The following is a 23,467-nucleotide window of genomic DNA, read 5'->3' as shown; positions in this document are numbered from 1 at the left end:
TGCAGTTTGTTTTGAGTTTAATCTATTGACAGCTGTTGTGTTGTTGCATCTGTATTCATTTACTTTAAGTATTCTGTTATTTTGTGACAAAAATATTTTTGTTTTTATGATTCTGCACTGCTAGGGGAGAGGATTTCAGAGATTAACTGATTGAGATTGTGAGTCTACAGTCAGTATTAAACTTGTGATGATCGCAAGTACCTGACGCACGTTCATCCATTCAGCTATTAGTAGCCTATCTGTTCTCGATGGATGTTCAGTGATCCTTCTCGCGCTTTCAAACGAAGAGGCGCAACACCAGTTTCGTCTCTCGCAAGCTACTCTCTCATTTGTTTGGAAGTGAGATGATAAAATACAGTCTGCGTCCGCTATAATTACGGACTGTTGGCAACTGTTATGCGACACATGATGAAAGTTTATTAATCAACATGCGGACCTTACTTGCCCAATTTTTGACCGGGCCAGCGGGAATTCTCCCGATCTTCCCGATTAGCCATATTAGAAACTGTGTTGCAAAGAGCGATTTAAGTAGAGAGAGGAGTAGAAAAATTGGTTTATGTGTGTAGAAATGGCTTATGGATCTGGCTAATACATTTTTACAGTAAATCTTCCAGCATTAACCAAGATAAAAGTAATTACTGGTGTCAGATTGCCTATTTGTGTCACACAGATGTTGAAACACATGGTGGCTCCCTTTCCATGAAGTACTGTGAAATTTGTGTGCAATCATTTTAAGGAATTCTCAGCTGGTGCTTGCAGATAAAGCTGTTAAATGTGTTTATTTTTGGGTGATGGCCAACTGTATGTTACTGTTTTATATACCCTTAAAGGGCTAGTTCACCCAAAAATGAAAATTCTCTCATCATTTACTCACCTTCATGCCATCTCAGATGTGTATGACTTTTTCTTCTGCAGAACACAAATTATGATTTTTAGAAGAATATTTCTGCTCTGTAGGTTCATACAATGCAAGTGAATGGTGCCAACATTTTGAAGCTCCACAAAGCACATGAAGGTATCATAAAAGTAATCCATACAACTCCAGTGTGTTCATCCATATTTTCAGAAGTGATATGATAGGTGAGGATGAGAAACAGATCAAAAAGTCCTTTTTTGCTAGAAAATCTTCTTCCTGCCCAGTAGGGGGCAGTATGCATGAAGAATATGAATCACCAAATACACAAAAAGAAGAATGTAAAAGTGGTCTGTGTGGTAACTCATCAAAGAACAGACTGGAGGGGAATGTAGTTTATGCTCTTTCACTTATCAAGTCGTTTTTATTTGTATAGCGCTTTTCACAACACACATTGTTTCAAAGCAGCTTTACAGAAAATCATGCTTTAACAGACAATGAAACTGTAATATCTATAAAGTCTTAGAGTCATCATTGTGTAATTTGATTAAATATGATTGTAAATTGTGCATAAAAATAAATAATTAAATAATTAAATAATAATTGTATTTAGAACCCCAGTGAGCAAGCCGAAGGCAACTGTAGCAAGGAAAACAAAACTCCATAAGATGTTGGTTAATGGAGAAAAATAACCTTAGGAGAAACCAGGCTCCCCTCTGGCTAAACAGCATGAATATAATGCCAATATGAGTTATTTGTGTGCAGTGCAAGTCATGGTTTAAAATTTGTAAACTAAGTTCGTGTTAAGGCAGGGCCATTTCTAGGCATAGGCGAACTAGGCGGTCGCCTATGGCGCCACCTGCTGGGAGGGCGCCAAAGAGGAGGCCTCTGCCATTCTTGCTCGGTTGGTGTCACTGTCAATGGCTCTACTGTATTTCCCAGGTCTTGAGGTAAGCCACCCACAGGATGCAAGAATTCCCTTTCAACATTGGACGAATCTGGACTATTCAATGACTCTGCAATGGCATTTGCGTACCTTGTGCATATATGATCCACATATCTTTTCCAGGTATGCCCTGCTCCAGTCAAGACTGAATTGGACAGTGGATCAGTGCAACTTTTTATCACAGCCGGGACACATTTTGGTCCATAGCTGTAATTCCTGACATAAACTTGATCTCTTAATCAAAAGCTTTGCAGCTTGGTGCTGCTATCATGCCATTCTTTCAGTTTCATCTGTTTCTGTTGCACCTTCACTTGCAGATCAGGCTGAAGCAAGTCGAATGTAGATCTCAAGGGTCTCGCCGCCATCATCATTTCGGGAGGAGATAATTCAGTGGTGGTCTGCGGAGTGATCCGATAACTAAACAGGAATCGGCATACCTTTGTCTCCAGTTTATCTCCTTTCATTTTCTTCAAACCAGCTTTGAAAGTTTGAACAGCTCTCTCTGCCAAGCCATTAGATGGTGGGTGAAAAGGTGCAGTTCTAATGTGCTGAATTCCATTCTTTTTCATGAATGACTCAAAATTTGCACTAGTAAAGCAGGGCCTGTTGTCAGACACTACAATTTGTGGCAAGCCGAATATACTGAAATTTTGCCTGAGTTTCTCAATGGTTACTTGGGATGTCGCAGATGTTGTAGGATATCCATCCATTAGAATATGAGTCCACTATAATCAGAAACATCTTCCCTTGGACTGGTCCAGCATAGTCAACATGTATTCTTGACCAGGGCATGGTTGGCCACTCCCAGGGGTGTAACACATCTGGAGCATTTAGCTGTCGCTGACATTCTCACATAGTTGGGCCTTTTTCTCCACTTCTTTGTTCATGCCTGGCCACCAAAAGTAAGATCTGGCCAATACCTTCATTCTGGACACCCCTGTGTGGGTCTGGTGAAGCAGCTTTAACAGCTGAATTCGCCCTTGTACAGGAATGACATCTCTAGCTCCCCACAGTGCACAACCATCTTGAAAACTTAATTCAGTCTTCCTCTGATTGTAAGGTTGGTACTCAGGATCTACCTCTTTTGGCCATCCTCGCTGGAGATATTCACATACTCTGGACAATGTCCCATCTCGTGAAGTCCAATGTCTGATTTGGTTGGTATCCATAGGTGCATCCTCCAGCACATTCAACATCAGAAGCTGTTCGGCTTCCTTGACTTCCTTTATATCCTCCTTAATGGGCAATCCACTCAGTGGTCTGCATTGGAATGGGTTGCTCCCAGTTTGTAGACTATGTTGTATCCATAGGCACTTAGGAGTATGGCCCACCACTCCACTCTTTGTGAGCCTATCTGAGGTATGGTTTATTCTCGTTAAAAAGCGAAATCAAAGGTTTGTAATCTGTGCAGATAGTAAAGGGCCTTCCATTCAAATATTTGTGGAAATTCTGCACTCCAAAAAATACAGCAAGTCCTTCTTTATCCAGCTGAAAGTACTTTCTATCTGCAGGCGTGAGAGTGTGGGTCATTCGCTACCATCTTCCATTTTATGAGATAACATATTCCCCACTCTGTACGGTGATGCGTCACATGCTAGTATGAGATCTTTGTCTGCAGAGTAATGTACTAAAACATTGGCAGACTGCAACAACTTTTTGGAATGCTGGAAAGTCTCTTCTTGTTCAGACTTCCACTCCCAATGCTTCTTTTCTTTAGGAGACCATGAAGTGGTGCAAGGAGTGTTGACAGATGAGGCAAGAATTTTCCATAATAGTTCAATAATCAAAGGTAGGCTTTTAACCCTAACACATCTGTGGGAGCTGGTACCTCCACTATGGCCTTCACCTTCTTTTTCACAGGGTGGAGACCTTGTGCATCCACATTATGTCCGAGATACTCAACCTCATCCTGCATGAATGCACATTTTTCTCTCTCCACTCTCAGTCCTGCATCGGCAAGTCTTTGCAGTTCAATATTCAAGTTCTCCAGATGTTCTGCTGTATCAACACCAGTGATCAGGATGTCATCTAAACACACGGCTACCCTGTGGATTCCCTGCATTAACCCCTACATAATTCTTTGAAATATGGCTAGTACCGATGCTACACCAAAAGGTAACCTCTGGTAAGTAAACATACCTCGTTGAGTGTTCACAGCTAGGTACTGTACTTCTGCGACTCTTCATCTACTATCACCTGCTGTTAAGCATGGCTTATGTCTAACTTGGAGAACTTTTTTCCACCAGAGAGCGTGGCAAACAGATCTTCAAGGTGGGGTATCGGGTACTGCTCTAAGGATGCAGCCCTATTTACAGTAAATTTATAGTCCCCACAAAGACTAATGGACCCATCAGCTTTCAGAATCGGAACAACTGGGGCAGCCCAGTCAGTGTACTTTACCGGCTTGATTATGTTCTCTTTTTGTGGATGGCTTATTTCCTCATCTATTTTTGTGCGCAGAGAGTATGGCACAGATCTGGGGTGGAAAAATCTTGGTACAGCATCAGAGGCAACATGAATTTTAGCTTGCACTCCTCTGTGTACCCAATTCCTCTTTAAAGACTTCACTGTTTTTTGTCAATACTCTGTGTAACAAGTCTTCTTCTGTTTGTTCTTGAAGCACTTGTCGGTCGTGCTTAATCTGATCCCAGGATAATTTCAGCTCTGCTAGCCATTCTCTTCCAAGGAGATTTGGACCATCTCCTGTCACTACCACAACAGGCAGCTTTTTCTCTTGCATATGGTATTCCACTTCAACATTGGCAGCACCCAGAACTTTAATTGGTTGCCTAGTATATGTTTCCAATTTAATTTCAGTCGAATTGTTTCAGTGTTTTTCCATTTCTTTGAATGTCTTTTCACTCAAAACAGTCAGACTGCACCTGGTATCTATTTCAAGCATCACTTTGTGGCCTTCAATTTGCATATCCACTGTATATGGCTGTATTTTCCTCAGATTATGACTGTGCACTTATTCCTACAAGCCCTTGCTGTATGTCCAAATTTACCACAAGCATGACACTTTTCCGCTTTAAACTTACAGTCGTGTGCAGCGTGATCCATCCCCTTGCATCTGTAACAGTTCTTTTTCTCTGCTCTGACCTGCACGAGAACATGAGTACATGATCCATCCACGAACGCTGTCTCCACGTGGGTCGCGCCCAGACACGAAAGACAGCGATCGTGACCGTCAGAAGTTGAGAGGTAACGACCGCAACCAGGAATAACACACAAACGGAAAGTCATCTTTAAAAAGATGCTTCTTTAAAAAGACGTTCCGTGTGTCCTGCTCTATTAGAGAAAGTTACTCTTTTAGAAAAATATACTCTCTTTTTTCTGCCGAAGCGCCCAGGGGCGTTCTCTGCAGCGCACCAGTGCAGAGGAGAGAGAAGCCGCTGAAATGCGCTGTCAGATCCAGCAGAGGTGAATGAACAGTCAGCTCAGTAAACATCTACCGTTCGGCTCCGAAGAGAAAATCTGAATGAGTGGTTGCATACCAGCTCCTTTTATACCCGTATGTCTGGGGGAGTGGTATGCAAATACCACTCGCCAATTTTCATTGGCCTTTTATCAAAGACCAGAGGTGTCTCGGGCTCCCAAGAGTGACCCCTAGTGTCACTACATCGACACAACATCGAGTGAGTGACAGATAGGGAACCAAGGTTACCTGAGTAACTAGAGACATTACACACAAAACAGCAAGAGCCCGCCCCACGACTGACTAAATTAAAAGGTGTTCCCGCGAGCAAATTTTGAGATTTTACTTACACGGCAGAGGTTTCTTCACGCACGAGAGCTTATATTGCATGCGCATGAGATTTCGTGTGCACCAGGCTTTAAAACAAGCCTGTGGGTTCATCCCGTTTCCTCACGCGGCAATGAACTACTGCGCGTGAGTGTCAATAATGCATGTGAGGGTTTAAAACGTACATTTTGGTACCGTGACAACACTAGTTGGAGGCAACAGTAAATTTGCAAAGAATCAGCTCCTCATTAGTCAGGGTGAACCATTCCTAATAAATACTTTGAGGGAGAATAAAAGAGGACTAGGTCTGCTGGCTTTATGCAACTCACCCAACACTTCTGAATATGACAGGTATTACTAACAATCTAATCTAATATTAAAACTCCTACAGAAACCAATTTACATATGCAAGGCTTAAGAGAAAACGTTTTTTGGTTTATTTTTAAAAATCTTCAACGTTTGAGCTAAAGACATTGACTGTATTGTAATCTAGTGTACTTTATGTCTGGAAAATTGCTTGAAGTTACTGGTTTTTGAGCACCTACTGAAACCTACTGTTTAGTTCATGTAAATTCTGTAGTAAAAGCAGTGGTAACACTTGTAGTGTTTTTATCCTGCCTTCATGCACAAATTAAAAGATGTCATCACAACTGAATTATGATAGTTGTAATATGAAATTGTAAGTTAAAAATTAAAAGTATTCAGTTTTAATATTATAAAGTGTGTACAAATTTCAAATTACAACTTTTTCTTCTGTGAGTTCTTCTAGAAACACTGCAAGTGCATTGTTTATGAATTTTATGTTTGTGTTTACCTTTATTTCAAATTTTCCAATACAATAGATTTACATTTTTATGCATTTTTTTTTTCATTCTACATATTTCTTAGAAATACTAAAATTGCAGTATATCTTTCTCTAAGTTTCAGGAAAACATTGACAAATAAAAGGAGACATTTTAAGGTTGATTTGATTTGTGTCTTGAATATCTGGCATAAACCTAAATTGGCCTTAAAGGAATGGTAAACCCAAAAATGAAAATTCAGTCGTAATTTATGCTATGTATGACTCTGTATGACTTTCTTATGTGGAACACAAAATGAGAAATTTTGTGAATATTCCAGTCTGTATTTTCAACTGTTAATTGTACATATGTTAAGAGTTAATATAATACTATATATAGAGTTGATATAATACAAAAAATAGGTTTATGTGAGGAAAAACAAAACAAAACAAGAAACCAATACATTAGCTTGTTAAAACAGTGAGGAATAATAATACTTTTAATGGCCTTGTAGTGTACATTGACTAATTAGGTGCAGGCTGCCATAGAGATCAAAATACAAATCAAGAGACTGACCCCTTCAGTGTTCAAGTTGGCTATTGCGGGATGAGTACCTGACTTATTACATGGTAACAATACTGCTTCATCTGGACTGTTCCGTTAAAACATTAAATCTAAGAGGAGGATCCAAAACTCACTGAAATAACAAAGAGAAGCAAACATTCACTGAGGAAAATATGTAGGCCTGCTTGTTAAAAAACAAAACACTTACTATAGTAAACATAAATATTAAGTTTTAAAGTAAATTTCATTTATATCCATTACTAAATGAAAGCTTGCAACAATTGTAACCACCTAACTGTAATTTATTTTGTTTTTAAAATCTCTAGAAAGGGCAGCAGCTGAGTTGCATATTTTAAAATAAGAAAGCGACAATAAAAAATAACAACCATTATGTTGATCACGAGATTTTAAATTATAAAACATTATATATTTCAAAATAAAAGCATGACATAAACCACCAAACTTTCCCAAAAGCAATAGTACATAATATAGACTAAAAGATAATGTAATCAGAACTTGGTTGCATTAGGGCTGCCGCTAAAATTCATGGCCCCCCTCTCCCCAGGGTCCAAAGAGTAGGCTTTACTATAGAAGACTTTGATGGGCCCCCCTCATCACAGGGCATTGGGACAGTTTTCCTGGCTGTCCCCACTAATGAGGGCCTTAGGTTGCATGGTGCTGTACAAATATACAGTGAATAAAGAAAGGACTTTGGTATTTTAATTTTTGTCATTTCTAACTAATTCAGCACTTGCTCATCACTGTTTAAACATATTTTTCTTCCACACAGAAAGGAGCATATAGCATAGTGTTCATGCTATTCCATTTTCTGCAGGTGATGAAAGAAGTCAGTAACAGAGTGAAAATGAAATTATGTAATTATGTGTTTAATAAGCCTTTTAAGAAGTATCTGAAAGCCTCAAATAGGTGACATTTTTCAAAAACACTTAATGCTCTAGGGCTTTCTTTTCGTGAGAGTGCAAAGTGAGGCGCTACGACCATGCGCTACCTCTTATCCAATTTTCATGAGAGTGCAAATTCTATGAGCATTTTTAGTGTCACCGCAAAGCGCAAGTGGGCATGGGTGGGAGTGTTTGCATTATCTGTGGATGTATGCACGCAAACATTGATTGTATTGCATGTTAATGAAGTGCCGCAAAGCGCAAATTGCTATTTATCTGAGAAATAGGTCTTAGTCTAAAATCAGTTCCTACATTTGCATTTTGGAGATTCCAACAGCAGGTGGTAATAAAGTTCATGTCCAAACTCTGAAAATATAGTGGAACATCAAATTATGTCCCTGACAATCACAGTTTTAGCCATTTTATGAAACAAAAATTTTAACTATTAAACTATCTATAGATCATGGATTATTTTTCAATTATTATTACTATATAAACTATGTATTTGTATTTATGATCTAATTTGTATTGGTATTTTTCCACCTGTTGTTGCAGAGTGATTTTTAAGTCACTGCAAAAGGGGCCGGTGGAAGAAGTTGGAGAGGGTTAAATGTTTGAATTTGGGATGATTGTTTTAACCACTTTGTTATTTTGATTATATTTTCGTTTCGTTTGAAGTGTAATTTGAATTTAGAAATATTTTTGGTTTAATTTGTTCGTGTTTCAATAAATGAATTTAATTTTGAAAAAGTGAAGTGCGTACTGAAACAATCAAGTGTGTCAGTAGTTGAAAATGATTCATAATCAGTGGCGTAGCCAAGGGTGGGCCGGACCCAGGTCAACCCAGAAAATTAGAGATTATTCTATGACTTCAAATATATATTTATAAAATAGTTTTAAAAATGCATAAATTCTGAAAGTGTGAAAGAACTGTTTGAATGTGCCTTCTCTCTGTTGTTAAGGAAAGTTTGGTAAAAAATAATAATAATAATAATAATAGTAATATTTGTGCAAAATTTTGGCCCATCCATTTTTATTGAGGCCCACCCAAAAGTAATTTTCTGGCTATGCCCTTGTTCATAATACTTGCATTCTCTGTAATTTAATGGAGCGCACATCCAAATCCTGAAGAGAGCCACATTTTCCATGCGCATACAAAGGAGTCGATGGACTATATAATAGGACACAAACATTGTAAATAACCAGAGAAGAACCTATTGCACTTGAACCAGCCCATTTGCGCTTTGTGCGCGCATTTTCGCCAAATTCACACTTGCCGTGTGCTTGTTTAAAGAGAAGAAAGATCACAGAATCTAAATGTTTAATTGTTCAGAATTCTGGTGTAGCTTTTTATAACAAAAATATCTGTAACCTAATTCAGCCATTGTTGTTCAGCCATCAAAAAGTGACTAAAGAAATACAAGATAGTATTATAGAAATATATTGTATTGTAGCATTAATTCCAAACATAAATAAATAACTGTATAACAGAATAATTTTGTTTTCATGACAGAGACTGACTGTTTTTACTTACTGTTTTAGGTGGTCCACCTGGTTTCAGTTTAGATAAATGGGTTCATCTGGTGCTATGCAGAAACAATTATATTGTTGTATATTTACTACTGTGAAAAAAAAAGAAAAAAAAAAACATGCACAGTTTTTGCCGTTTCTCTGTTTCACTCACTTGAGACATCCTCATATATGTGTTGTCTTTTGGGATTCTGATGTTTGAAGTCAGTTGTTTTTTCTCTGGAAGTGTGTTTGGGCTGTGCCATCTCACTCTCCCCCTCAGCTGTGTGTCTCATTACAAAGATAACAGAGTGTCAATCGTTGCCAATGTTATAAGTGTTTTACTCTGTATGTTAATATCAGGATGTCGTACTATTAGCAACATTTGAAGCTGACTAAATGACAACTCACTTTCTCTGGGTGCTATCCATGTACAGCCATTTGACTTTCTGAAATATCCATAAACATTTAATTTATTCTGTCCATATTTATAAATTTTATATTTTAAAAAAGTATATTTCCCAGCTTTTTCACGCTTAAATGCTGTTCAATCTATTCAGTCACTTTAGACAATATATGACAAAGTATTTATCTCATAAACCTTAATATAAGACAATCTGACCTTTGGTGTTTTTATTTTTTTTTTTTTTTTAAAAGACCAGAGAGAGGACTTACCGAAAGTGTATTATGTAAGAGACACTAATTGCTAAGAGCACTGCCAATAAAACTCCCACTACGATACCTGCTATTTCTCCAGGACTCATCCCAGGCTTTTTAGCTAAAGACAACCAATAAGAACAGCATTACAACATACATATATAAGCACAAACAAAATCATATAGGGCAAACACACACTCACAAACATTAACACATAATATACAGCATCAATTTATTATCCTCTGGTATACCATCTGAGATTAGTATTAGCCATAACCTAACCTTTGTTCTTTAACTAACAAACAGTATATTTCAGCTAATGGTCTACATCATTGAATACGATTTAGAGGTGCACTCAGTATTTTGTTGAATTTTGTTTAATTAATTTGCTAATTGCTAAACTTTTAAACAGAAAGAAAAAGAAAAAGTAGAATGGTATTTTTGAAATATATATATATACTGTATTTAAAATGACACCTATATGAGATGAAGACTACACCAGTCTTAGAGGAAAAGCCACTTAATTCTACATACTCTATGGTGCTGGGCTCACATTTATGAGTGTTGCTATTTTGAGGTGACATAATCCCCTTTAACTGACGCTTTCGCTCAGGAATAAATTAACCATGACTGATTTTTTTCTCTTTTTTTTTTTTCTTTTTTGTTTTTACAACGATATCGGTATGCCACTAGGTGTCACCACAACATAAACTCAAATTTTATTGAGTGCACCTTGAACTGAGACTGTAAAACTGTACTGTGAGGGTGTGTGATGCACTGGCCCTGATTCCAGTAATGTTGTTTGATGCTGTGCAGGTGTAGCTTGCACTGTGGGTCGTGCTGCTGCTCTCTGTTATGTATAAAGCTGAGTTCCCAACCTTGAGACCGTTTACTGTCCAGGTGAGAAAAGCTGGAGGGACAGAGGACACTGAGCAGAACAGAAGACTGTCTGAACCTTCCTCCAGGATCTCTGCCCCAAGTCTTGTCACACATCTGATACACATAAAATATCCTCATTAAATGATCAAGCAACAAGTTAATAATTTGGGTTAAACAGTACAGTACCAAAATACAACTATAGTATGAGCTTTGCAGTTACAATAAAACTTTACAGCTTCATGTTGTATTCAGTTAAATAATATGAAAAATATACACCTAGTATCTTTCCATGCCTTACATGTAATTCCATTCAATTCAGTTTTAATTTTAAAGCGATTTTTTTAACACATGTTGTTCCAAATAGAAGCCCAGGAGTGCCATTTACAAAAGAATGAAGGAATAAATTATCAATCTATTAATTTGAAAATAACAATGTGAATAAATAAACCAATTTATAAATGGACAAATAAATGGATACATTTAAATGTGTTTGTAATTCATGTTTTAAAATGTACTTATATTTAGCAATAAAAGTCATTTTTAAATGCACCATTTGAATTGCGTTTTAAAAAGCATTTGGCAATTGCTTTTCTTCATCCATTTATCAATTGCTTTTCTTTATTGTTTGACTTTTCTTTTTCTTTTTCCATTTGTCAGTCCATACCTGCTGAAGGCCAGGAGTGCCAGTTAAAATAGAATGAAGGAATAAATGATCAATCTATTAATTTGAAAATAAAAACTTGAATAAATAAGTCAATTTATAAATGGACAAATAAGAAGACACATTTAAATGTTTATAAATGTCATTAAATGTAGCAATAAATGAATACATTAATGAGTCTTTTAAATGCACTTTTTTAATGCACTTTAAAAGCACCTTTTAAATTGCATTTTAAAAAGGTATTTGGCAATTGCTTTTCTTAATTCATTCGCCATTTGCTTTTCCTCATCTATTTGCCAATGGCTTTTCTTTTTCATTTTGCTTTTCCTTTTCTTTTCCCTTTTCTTTCTCCAATTGAGAATTGAGTTTAAAAAAATGCCATTGGACTGTTGACTTGTGGGAGCAACCAATGCACTTTTGATTCAGTTATAAGACACCCCCTCTCCCACATGCCACTCAAAGAGGATGTAAGACAGCCTGTCATTGGATGATGGTACGAGCAGTTTACGTGATATTACTGGATCTGCAAATCCCGCGCATAAGAAACGGATGCGAAGCATATCAGAAGTTAATGGTAGCTCATTCACTGTTGCTGTGAACTACTGAACGCGGCCCTACCTGAGTGTGTACAGTGATATGTGTCCAGGATGGGAACTGGTAATCATGATGCTGTCAACAGAACCAGCCTCCCGACCCACGGCCCGAACTGAAACACATGATGTGGGTGAGCAAGAGCAACGGTTCAAGTCGCTGGAGAAAGCCGATGGACATTCCAAAACTTATACTGAAGAAAATGCACATCCTTTTACAGTTATATCACATTCATTTAAAAAATACTGTATGATTAAGGGGGCCTGGGAAGCTCAGCGAGTATTGACGCTGACTACCACCCCTGGAATCACGAGTTCGAATCCAGGGTGTGCTGAGTGACTCCAGCCAGGTCACCTAAGCAACCAAATTGGCCCGGTTGCTAGGAAGGGTGGAGTCACATAGGGTAACCTCCTCGTGGTCGCGATTAGTGGTTCTCGCTCTCAATGGGGAGCGTGGTAAATTGTGTGTGGATCGCGGAGAGTAGCATGAGCCTCCAGTGTTGTGAGTATTCGCGGTGTCATGCACAACAAGCCACGTGATAAGATGCGTGGATTGACTGTCTCAGAAGCGGAGGCAACACTTGTCCTCCGCCACCCGGATTGAGGTGAGTAACCGCACCACCATGAGGACCTACTAAGTAGTGGGAATTGGGCATTCCAAATTGGGAGAAAAGGGGATAAAAAAAATTATTAAGAAAACACTGTATGATCATCTTTAAATATTTTATTTTTATTAAAATAATTGCCTGTGTATGACTGAGAAAAGGCGGACTGTCAGAATGACAGCCAGCTGAGGATACAGTGAAGGCAAGCGAGCACAATTTTGTGAAACAAATGGTAATGTTTAAACTAATATTGTGTATTACTTATGTGTATTACGAAACTGTCTCTTTCAAATGAAAATGAATATATATATATATTTTCCAAACCAACCTGCTGTGTATATCCATTTATAATAATCGCCAAATAAACTTTGTGCTTAATCTTTTGTTGTGCTCATCTTCATAAAGATTTTTATTGACTGACGGTAGATATACTCACGGTAAACACACAATGTACACATTCTTTTATCACATTCCTCTTTAACAATTGTAGTCTGTGTCTTATGGATTTAACATTTTGAATTTGAATTTTGAATGAATTTACATTTTAATTGTAGGTAAAATGTCCAAGATTTAGGCCAGAAATTTTCAGAGAAAGAGAGAGAAAGAGAGAGAGAGAGAGAGAGAGAGAGAGAGAGAGAGAGAGAGCGAGAGAGAGAAAAGCAATAACCAACAAACATTTTACCCCTTCACTGCAAGAATTGTGTGAAATTAAACCATGTCACTTAACATAACTTTTACTGGAAGAAAAATAAAGACCTTCTGGTTGTGTAAATGAAAGATAACACTTTATTAAGCTTCATAAACAGAAACAGTTTAGCAAAGTTTCATCGTGTCCCAGTGCTTAGGATTGATGATCTCTGTGCAGTGCACAGAAGGTACATTATATGGGCTTTGTTCACAAATATGGCAGAAGGAGTGGTCATAATGAAACAGGTGAATAGCTTTAAGGTCAGGCAATGCAGAGAAGCAATTGCTTTAGTAAACTCTGTGAAGTTGGCGCTCCATATAATTAAATCATTACCAAATCTATACCATTCCTTTGTGCTGCATTTGTGCTGATTTGTGCCACAAAAATATCTCAAACACCGAATCAGCACAAACGTTTTCACAAACACTTAACCCTCTAGGGCTTTCTTTTCGTGAGAGTGCAAAGTGAAGCGCTACCTCTTATCCAATTTTCATGAGAGTGCAAATTCTATGAGCAATTTTCGTGTCACCGCAAAGCGCAAGTGGGCATGGGTAAGAGTGTTTGCATTATCTGTGGATGTATGCGTGGTATAGATTTGGTAAAGATTTAATTCTACGGGGTGCCAACTTCACGGAGGTGCTTTAGTACAGGATCTGGCGGTATTCCTCATTGGCTCGGTACCTCAAGCGGTGAAGTAGGGTGAGGCAAATGGCAGTTTCTGCACATGTTTCAGTTTGGGCCGCGGGTCGGGATGCTGGTTCTGTTGACAGCATCATGATTACCAACTCCAATCCTGGACACATATCACTGTGCATGCTCAGGTATGTTCAGCATTTCACAGCAACAATGAACAAGCCACCATTAACTTCTGATATGCTTCACATCCGTTTCTTATGCGCGGGATTTGCAGATCCAATAATATCATGTAAATGCTCGTACCGTCATCCAATGACAGGCCGTCTTACATCCTCTTCAAGTGGCATGTGGGAGAGGGGGTGTGTCTTATAACTGAATCTAAAGTTCATTGGTTTCTCTCATGAGTCACCAGCCCAATGGCATTTTTTAAAAACTCAATTCTCAAGTGGTGAAAGAAAAGGAAAAAGAAAAGCCATTGGCAAATGGATGAGAAAAAGTAATTGGCAAATGAATTAAGAAAAGCAATGCAATTTGAAAGGTGCTTTAAAAGTGCATTAAAAAAGTGCATTTAAAAGATTGTATTTATTTATTGCTACATTTAATGACATTTTAAACATGAAATTTATAAACGCATTTAAATGTGTCTTTTTATTTGTCCATTTATAAATTGACTTATTTATTCAAGTTTTTATTTTCAAATTAATAGATTGATAATTTATTCCTTAATTCTTTTTTAACTGGCACTCCTGGGCTTCAGCAGGTATGGATTGACAAATGGTAAAAGAAAAGGAAAAGTTAAACAATAAAGAAAAGCAATTGGCAAATGGATGAAGAAAAGTAATTGCCAAATGCTTTTTAAATCACAATTTAAAAGGTGCACTTAAAAATGACTTATCAATGTGCAGTTTTATTGCTAAATATAAGCACATTTTCAAACACGAATTAAATTAACACATTTAAATGTGTCTATTTATTTGCACAATTATAAATTGGTTTATTTATTCAAATTTAAATGTGTCTATTATTTTGTCCATTTATACATTTATTTATTCACATTTTTATTTTTAAATTAATAGATTGATAATTTATTCCTTCATTCATTTGTAAATGGCACTCCTGAGCTTTTATAGTTCCAAAGCAGCTTTTCAGGAAATAGAACAAATAATAAAAAATTAAAAAAATATATTTAAAAAAATAGTGTGAATTAAACTACACAATAAAAAGTGTTAACTTGCAATTGTTACCCTAAGGAGCTGTTTCAGCCTGACCTTACCATTAAAATTAGTTTTGTTGGTGTAACCTGATGTTGCCAGGTTTTCAGACATGTTAATATTTTTGACTTGAATCAAACCAGTTATTTAGATGTTACCACATGAATTAAATTTTTTTTAGGTTAACATTTTTTCAGTGTGTGCTGGATGTGTAATGAATAAAAAGAGATGATTTTTTATTGTGTAAAGATAATTATACAATAATCTTAACAGACTACGTTATAACTACACTAACATTTCCTTATTGTGACAAGGCTCGGCAGGTCGATGTCATGAATCATGTGGTTTCTTATGACTTACTGGATTCTCTTGGTTTTAAAGTACAGAGTGCAAAGTTCTCACATCAAAGAGTCTAGAGCTGTATAGAGTTATAATGTGAGTCTGCAAAAGTAAAGATCTACATAGATTTTTTAATATTTTGAGTACAATGTGATAAATACGTTTGTCAATCAAGTGATGTCAGGATAACATAACTGTATAACTGATTCGCACTTTTCTTCAGTGAATGGGGTACAGAGAACAAAAACATTACTGTAAAAAATTTCTGTAATTTTAACGGTAAAAGACTATAAAAAGGCTACAGTAAGACATAAATTGGTTAATGAGTAGTTACCATAAAAAATATGTAATTTCTAAAAAATATTTTAAAAGACAATATATGTAGTTTTACTGTAAAATGTTGTAAAAATAGAATTTTTTAGATGTAAAAAGTCTGATTTTCCCATATAATTAACGGTTAAAATTTATATTATGTTTAACAAGAGAGTACATATACTTTTTACTGTAAATTATTGTTAAAATTATGGTAAAAAACAGTAATAGGGCGTTCCCAGAATTCCCTGCGTGACCCATTACATTTCATTATATTTTATGGGAATAGTTATGTTTCTTCTTATTTTTAATATCAGTTATGTACTTTGGGGTGTTCTGTGTTATATATGATGTAGTTTAGTTAAAGTTTATTGCATAATTTTAATTTCACATGTGTTACCTGTGTTAAACATATTAGCAAAAAATCAGTAACTTCATGGTTTGACCCTTAACCCATACTGTGTATACAACACTTTATTTATTGGAATATATTCAGATATAGTATACTTTGAAGAAAATTTGCCTTTGGACAAATCAGAAGAGAATCAATACCTGTAAGCAGGACAATGGTAGCAGTTGGCTGGTATTTCAATTGGCTTCTTCCCATGGTTGCAATATGTAATGTTGCATGTTTTTGTTCATTTGTTATTTCATGTCTTTTATTTTGAAAAGTACATTATCGTTTCATAGTTCCTGTTTTCTGTCCTGTGATTTCCTGTTCCCCTCATTTGGTCCTGTCATGTGACTATCTGGTTTCATGTGTCTTGTTATCTTGTATTCAGTTCTGTTTTGTTATTGGTTCCTGTTTATTAGTCATGTTGTCATGTTTATTAGTTAAATCTTGTCATTGGTTGTCTTTGTCATGTGTTTCCCTTGTCAGTGTGTATTTAAGCTTCTCTTGTCATGTACTGATCATCTGTAGTTGTAACATTGTATTGCTGTTTGTAACAGTATAGTCAAGTTTATGTTTTATGTTTTGTTTTGGATTCACATTTGGATACCAGCACTGTAAATAAAACTGCACTTGTGTTCTCACACATCTTCGTTTTGTCCTGTCTTCAGTCTTCCTGCATTGCCCAAATGTTACAGAATACTCGACTGACAGTTATGAACCCAGCAGTCAAACTCTTGCGCCTACGTCAGGGGAATAGTCCCCTTGAGGATTATGTTTTGGATTTTTGTGTACATTGTTACGTGTGAATTTTAATGACGTTGCCCTCAAAGACTACTTTTGCTGTGGTTTAAATGAGACTCTGTGTTCCTTGATGCCTGGGTGCAAAATTCCTTGGACTCTGGAACAATACATCAACTATGCCCTGTGCCTCAGTGGTTTGCTGTTTACTGTGGAAGTGGCTTACGAGAAAATCAACTCTTCTACAGTGGCCGATATCTCCGACCCAGCGCCCACACCTGCCACGGTCAGCGAACCAGCATCCATGCCTGCCTTGGTCAATGAGCCAGCGACTGAAACCTCGCCCATCCCAGAGCCTGCGCCTGAAGCCACGTCCGTCCCAGAGCCAGCGGCCATGGAGGCCTTTTTCCAGTCGCTGCCAGCGCTCCTGACCACAGTGGTCGTTGACGAGGCTATCCAGATCCCTGAGGCTGTGTCTTCCATGGCTCCACCCCTCGAGTCTTCCAGGCTCCCCAGTGCTATGCTTCACTTTTTCATGCTCCCCAGTGCCCTGTTCTCCAGTGCTATGTTTCACTTTTACATGCTCCCCAATGCCCTGTTCCCCAGTGTTATGTTTCCCAGTGCCATGATCCCTGACTCCCTTTGTACCTTGCTCTCTAGTGCCACTCTCCCTGAGATCCATGTTACCTTGTTGCTTGAGCTCCCAGCTGCCATGACCCCTAGTGCCTTGCGTTCCGAGTCCCTTATAGTGCCTTGCACTCATCTCGGAGCCCTCTGAATCCCTAGATGCAATAACCCCCAAGTCTCCGCCTCCTGCGGCTTCACCCCCTGAGTCTCCATTGGACCCCGCTCCTTTCCTGGAGCCGCCTCCAAAACCGATGGACCCCGTTCCTTTCCTGGAGCCAATTCTCCGGAAAAAAAATATAATACATCCACAGAATATATCTACAAAAGTCCCCCTGATCAGACAAAATTACATTTATGTTTAAAAATAGTTCTCTAAGGCATTTGATCAAGTTAAAAACCACTGGAAAAATATCAATTCATGAAGCTTTGATTCGAAATATAAGTGTGAATGCATAGTCCTAAACTAAGAGACATTCTAAGGGAAATAACTTGCTCTTTGAAGCTTAGTAAATAAATTATTTTATTCAACAGGACTTCATAATAAAGACTTGTGGCTGTAAAAGCAATGGATAGACATGTTTCTTGTGTGTTCTTACATCACACAGGAAATAGCAAAGTGTTTCCTCAGGGCACCCAATGAATTTCCTGAGACATTCCTTCATTATTAAGCAAAGAGTAATGGAGAGATGGAGAGGAAGAAAGATATGGAGTAGCATGGGATGTGGCACATTCAAAGAGAACAAAACAGCAAAATACAGGGTGGGTTTTGCATGTATACAGATCGAAAAGTCTGTATTTTTAAATACATGACTACATTTTTAACTGAATAACTGGAAGATAAAATCTCCATGTTTTTTCACTTTACTGCTCTTTTACACTGTGACTCTTTGTAATTACATTTGTTTCCAACAATATATATATATAAGAGCAAAAAAAACAAACACACACACACACACACACACACACACACACACACACACACACACACACACACACACACACACACACATATATATATATATATATATATATATATATATATATATATATATATATATACACACACTACCGTTCAAAAGTTTAGAGTCACTTACTTTTATTTTTATTTTATTTTTTTCACATTTTAGAATAGTAGTAAAGTCATCACAACTATGGAATAATAGAAATGGAAATATGGGAATTATGTTGTGACTAAAAAAATCCAAAATAAATCAAAACTATGTTATATTTTAGCATCTTCAAAGTGGCCACCCTTTGCCTAGATTTTGCAGAAATGTACTCAACATTTTCTTAACCAACTTCTTGAGGTATCACCCTGGGATGCTTTTTAAACAGTACTGAAGGAGTTCCCATCTATGTTGGGCACTTATTGGCTGCTTTTCTTTATTATTTGGTCTAAGTCATCCATTTCAAAAACTTTTTTTTATTTTATTTTTTTTATAACATTTTAGTTTTGTAATTAAATAAATTAATATGTTGGCACAATTATATTTTTGTCTACAAAACTAATTTCAAACATTTAAGCATACGCCTTCAGATCAAAAGGTTTTTAAGATCATGAGAAACATTTCAGGAAAGTGACCACAAAGTTTTGAATGGTAGTGTATATATGGAATCATTCAAATATTTAAAACCCACAATCACCCCTCCCAATCCCCAACCCTGCCCTGACCCCCAACAAACATCCCTGTGGTCACATAAAAGTATATATACATGATTATAGACACACACAAAAATAAAATATTAAATTAAATTAAAAATATTAATAATAATTACCCGTCCAGTAATGTCAGTTATCCGCCCCATTTCTCTATAAACAAATTCAATTTTCCTAGTCTTCTAAATGACCCTTCTTCAAAGGCTGCTACTCTCCCTATCTCTGAGCACCACTCATGAAATGAGGGTGCTCCATCCGACCTCCAACCCCTGAAAAGAACCTGTCTGGCGATCATGATGCTAGTTAGGACCCAACTCTATGTGCCTATTCTCAACGTACAGAAATACAGAGTCTGGGGCAAAATGAAAGCTGAGAGCCCAATACATCACATAAAAGACTCTGAACCTTCAACCAAAACTCCTGAATCTTAACACACCCCCAAAAGACACAGGTTATATCTCCATCCTCTGATTGGCATCGCCAGCAGGTGGGTGTGTCTTTAAGACCAAGCCTATACAATCTAGAGGGGCTCCAATAAAATCGATGTAAAATCTTGAATTGCATCTCTAGATGCAGACTTGATGTTTAATAGAATCCTAATCCACTCTCCCTCCTCCAATACCAAGTTTAAATCTTTCTCCCATAATCTCTTGAGAGAAGTTGAAGCTCCGTCCCCCAGACTCTGAATAAGCAGGGAGTAATACACTGATGCTTAATCACCACTCCCAGAGTATCTACCTCTTTAGGGGGGTGTATGCTACTCCCAAAAATAGTACAGAGCAGGTGTCACAGCTGTAAATATCTAAAGAACTGAGATCTGGGAATCCCAAAATGTTGAACCAGATTTTCAAATGATCTCAACACACCACTCTCATATAGGTCACTGAGTGTAGTAACCCCCTCTCACAATCCACTCTGACCAGCAGAAAGGGGACTTATTAGAACATAATTTTGGGCTAAGCCATAATATTGAGGCAACATTTATATAAATGTCCGAATTAAACACTCTGGACACTTTTGACCATACTGAGTGTAAATGCAAGATAAAGGGGTGTAACTAATCTCCGATTAGTTTGACAGAAAGGCTTTGCAATGGCAAAATAGGGGCAAGAACTTCCTGTTCAATATAAAACCAGGGATGGGCTCTCTCATTTGGAAATGACCAATGACCCAGATGTCTGAGCCTGAACGCATAATAATAAAACAAAATCTTGGGTAGGCCTAGCCCACCTTTGTCAATCGCCTATGCATCTTACTGAAATGTAATCTGGGACGTTTCCCATTCCAAATGAAGGACTTCGCTATGCTATCAAATTTCTTAAAATAAGAGAGGGGGACATCTATAGGGAGTGACATATATAAGCCCACCTGCCCACATCGCTCGAAAACCTTTTTATTAAAGAGTCAAAATTAACTCTAACTTAATCACACAAATTTACTGGAAATAAAATACCTAAATACTTAATGCCCTGTTTAATGCCACTGGAAGGTGCCCGGCTGAAAAGCCGTTATCGGACAGTATGCTGTCAGAGCCAAAGCTTCGGATTTAGACCAATTAACTCTGTATCCCAAGAACTAAGAAAAGGAATTAATAATTCTGTGGAGGCATGGCATAGATCTAGTAGGGTCGGAGACGAATAATAAAATATCATCTGTGTAAAGCAGAAGCTTATGTGCCACACCTCCCGCCATCACCCCTGGAAAATCACCCTCCTTTCTTATTGTGGCTGCTAATGGTTCCAGGGCAAGACAGAACAATAATGGGGAAAGAGGGCAACCCTGCTGGGTGCCCCTATCCAGAGTAAAATAATCTGAAATGAATCCATTTGTTTGTACCGCCGCTACCGGGTGTCTATAAAGTAACTTAATCCATCCAATAAAAGTATTCCCGAACCCATATATTTCAAAAATCTTAAAAAGATAATCCCATTCTACCATATCAATCACCTTTTTGGCATCAAGTGAGATGGCCGCGACTGGAGTCTGATCATGTGCCATATTGATGAAATGCCTAATGTTATCAGAAGAGCTGCGGCCCCGAATAAACCCCACCTGATCTGTATGTATAAGAGATGTCATAACTTTACTTAATCGGTTAGCCAGAATTTTTGACAATATTTTTATGTCTAGCTGGATCAGGGAAATTGGATGGTAACTCTTACACTTGCTTGGATCTTTGTCCTTTTTAAGAATCAGGCTGATCTGGGCTTGTGTCATGGTTGGTGGAAGCTTTCCATTCTTTAATGATTCCGTATAAACTTCTAACAAAAGTGGAGCCAGTTCTGTAGCATAAGATCTAAAAAATTCAGCGGCAAAGCCATTTGACCCGGAGCCTTGCCTGTAGGCAAGGCCTTAATTACCTCGCCAAGCTCCTCCAAGGTTATCTCAGAATCAAGAAAAATATTTTTCTCAGTCATCAGCTTAGGGAGTTCTATTGGTTCCACAAATTTTCTAATATCTTCATTGGTAAACGAAGATGTGGAACTATAAAGATCAAGATAGAATTCTTTAAAAGCATTATTAATATCAGTGGCTGAGGTAAATATTTCACCACCACCTGAATGGTAGAAAAAGACTGTCTCTGCTTTATATATCTAGCCAAAAGCTTCCCTGCTTTATCCCCCGACTCAAAGTATGACTGTCTTGCCCAGAATAGTCAAAACTCCACCTTCCGTGACAAAATAGTATTATATCTGTATTTCAATCAGGTCAATACTCTGAGGCCATCAGACGACATTCAGCACTTCAGCTCTGCCTCATACTTTTAATATTCCCTTCCAACTCCACGAGTTCTCGTGCTTTGGATTTTTTGATGAATGAGGCATACTGTATGATCCGGCCCCTTAGAACCGCTTTAAGTGCCTCCCAAGCCACACCCACAGAGGATACTGAGGACCAGTTGGTCTCCATATAAACATTGATTTCAGCCTTTAACATTTGTTGGAAATCAGGATTTTGCAGAAGGGATACATTAAAGTGCCAACTATATGATTTCCTTTTCTCCATATGTGGCAAAACCTCTAAACTCACCAGGACATGATCTGAGACTAAAATGTTTCCAATTGAGCAATCCACAACAGATGAAATGAGGGACTTAGATATAAAAAAATAAATCTTATGGACTGATGAAAAAAAATTATAGTCCCTCCTAGATGGGTTTAAAAGTCTCCAAATATCTGTAAGACCAAGATTTTTACACATCCTGTGAAGCGTCAATGTTGTTCTAGGGGCTTACACCCTTTTTGCTTCACTATGATCAAGGACTAAGTCCATCAAAAGATTAAAGTCTCCTCACAATATTATATCAGGAGCGGTGCCAGCGGCTTGCAACATCCCTTCAAGATCTATAAGAAAGCCCTGATCATCAGCGTTAGGTGCATAAATATTAGCCAAAATCAAACTTTGCCCCTGAATGTCTGCTAAAACAATAATGACTCTTCCTAATTTATCTTTAATCTGTTTGAGACATTTGAATTGTAGATGTTTACTTATCAGCATAATGACTCCCCTGCTCTTACTGCTTCCATCCCATATCTTCCCAAATTTTTCAGCTTCCCTGGGGAAAGATGCATTTCTTGAAGAAACGCTATATCATAGTTCTTACATTTAGGAAAAGAAATAACCTTCCTTCTTTTTATGGGGAGCCCCAACCTATTCACATTCCATGTGGAGAGAGACAATCCACTCATATAAACATTTGACATTTTGACATGTAAGAAAAAATAGGTTGTGTGTCAAAAATTAAATTATAAAGACCACATTCCAACATTAGTGCAACAGTCAAACCCCGAAATTCCTCCTGAACCAAACAAACAGAAAAAAGAAAAACGTGCGCATTAACCCCGCACATGACAGCGCCAACCGTCGTCCATCCCTCTAAACTCAAACAGTCCATGTATGCCTACGAGAGTCCCCAGCAACAACTTTGCCATTGGATTGCTCAAGTCTGGTGCTTCTATACAAATTTTCTGTGAGACAGAATTACATAACAGAAAATAATCTATAAAACAAACTCCAGCCAATAGGCAGAATAAACACAAAGAATGTGTAGATTCATTCATAAAACTGTATCGAAGGTGTGTTCCTCCACAAAACAAGCTCCAGCTGCTAGCAGAACCAGCACACAAAGAAAAATTTTTTTTCAATTTCCTCGGACAGTCAAACGAATGTTC

General features: G+C 37.6%; 1 long non-coding RNA gene across 1 annotated transcript; it reads right to left on the bottom strand.

Annotated features, from left to right (window-relative positions):
* Nucleotides 1-6,486: 6,486 nt before the first annotated feature.
* Nucleotides 6,487-16,514, bottom strand: LOC127452799 (uncharacterized). Its single transcript, XR_007899313.1, has 4 exons — nucleotides 16,432-16,514; nucleotides 9,477-10,951; nucleotides 9,327-9,378; nucleotides 6,487-7,568 (listed from the first exon to the last, which is right to left on the bottom strand). It is a non-coding gene; the product is annotated as an uncharacterized LOC127452799 (long non-coding RNA).
* Between the last annotated feature and the right edge of the window lie 6,953 nt (nucleotides 16,515-23,467).

Source organism: Myxocyprinus asiaticus, chromosome 15 (genome assembly GCF_019703515.2).
Source record: "Myxocyprinus asiaticus isolate MX2 ecotype Aquarium Trade chromosome 15, UBuf_Myxa_2, whole genome shotgun sequence".
Lineage (NCBI taxonomy): Eukaryota > Metazoa > Chordata > Actinopteri > Cypriniformes > Catostomidae > Myxocyprinus > Myxocyprinus asiaticus.
The sequence above is the reverse complement of the archived record's forward strand: the minus strand, read 5'-3'. Positions and strand labels throughout refer to the sequence as shown.